Source organism: Neofelis nebulosa, chromosome 1 (assembly GCF_028018385.1).
Source record: "Neofelis nebulosa isolate mNeoNeb1 chromosome 1, mNeoNeb1.pri, whole genome shotgun sequence".
NCBI classification, from domain to species: domain Eukaryota; kingdom Metazoa; phylum Chordata; class Mammalia; order Carnivora; family Felidae; genus Neofelis; species Neofelis nebulosa.
The window spans coordinates 141,825,191-141,826,389 of NC_080782.1; the positions used below are offsets into that span (position 1 = coordinate 141,825,191).

Below are 1,199 nucleotides of genomic sequence, written 5' to 3' on the forward strand. Positions count from 1 at the left end.
GTCCTACCAGGAAAGATAAAAGTGCCTATTAAATAAATGGTTTGGGTACAAAAGTAAGGTCAGATCTTTAACAGGTTAAATTCCAAATGGTTCCCAGATTTACATGTAAAGAAATGAGTTCATAAAAGCTATGACATGAAGAAAAAATGAGAACTGTTCTATAATCCCAATGTAGAAAGTCTTTCTAGGACTCAAAATTCAGAATCCACAAACAATAACAGAATACCTATACATAGTAAAATCTGCCATACTGAACATCAGAAGATAAATAAATGATAAACTGGGAAAAACACTTACAAGTTACATTGTACCTTATGTGCCTAATACGTAAAGAATGAAAAAAAAAAGAGTTTAAAAAAAAAGTTAAAAGAAGAGAAACAGAAAAATGAGCAAAGGATACAAATAGAGGTTTTATGAGAAAATTAAAAGTCTACAAATGGCTCATTTTAAAACTTGACAAAAACACAGATTTCACTTACAATAATAGGAAGGCAAATTATAGGTAAACTAAGAGTGCTCATTTTGACAGCACATAGACCAAGAACTGAAGTGATACAGAGAAAATTAGCATTGGCACTATGCAAATATGACATGCATATTCATGCAACATTCCATTTTCAAAAAGCAATACCATTTTTAAGCATTAACTTGACAAAAATCTGTTTTAAAACATACTTGGCAGGTTTGTGAGGAGTAGCACTCTCATTCGTTGCTGGTCAAAGTGTAAGTTGGCATAATCCATATAGAGAACAATTTTGATGTATTTATCAAAATTATAAGGTATATACACTATATATACCAATTCCACTTCCAGGAAAGTGTCTTCCATGTATGTTCATATACAGAGAAAATGATGTAAGCACAAGGTTATGCAGTCTAGCATAGATTCTAACAACGAAGTTTAGAAACAAATTATCTGCTGATTAGGGACTTTTTAATATATTATGGTATAGTCACACAAGGGAATACGAGACACTGCACATGTTGATCTGGAAAGATACGGGAGATAATTTTTTAAGTAAAAACACAAATATGGAAGAATGTGATACCACGGGTATGAAACACAGGAAAAAAATTCATGTGTATTTGCCTTGGCATGCAAAAAACCTATGAGGAAAGACACATAAGAATCTAACACAATAAAATATGTTTTAATGGTGTACTGGGAACTGGGCAAATGAGAAATAAGGTAGGAAGAA

At 31.9% G+C, this 1,199-nt stretch overlaps 1 non-coding gene across 1 annotated transcript; it reads left to right on the forward strand.

Moving 5' to 3' along the window:
* The first annotated feature begins 513 nt into the window (after positions 1–513).
* LOC131489843 (U6 spliceosomal RNA) lies at positions 514–621 on the forward strand. The gene has a single exon (XR_009250771.1). It is a non-coding gene; the product is annotated as a U6 spliceosomal RNA (small nuclear RNA).
* The last annotated feature ends 578 nt before the right edge of the window (positions 622–1,199 follow it).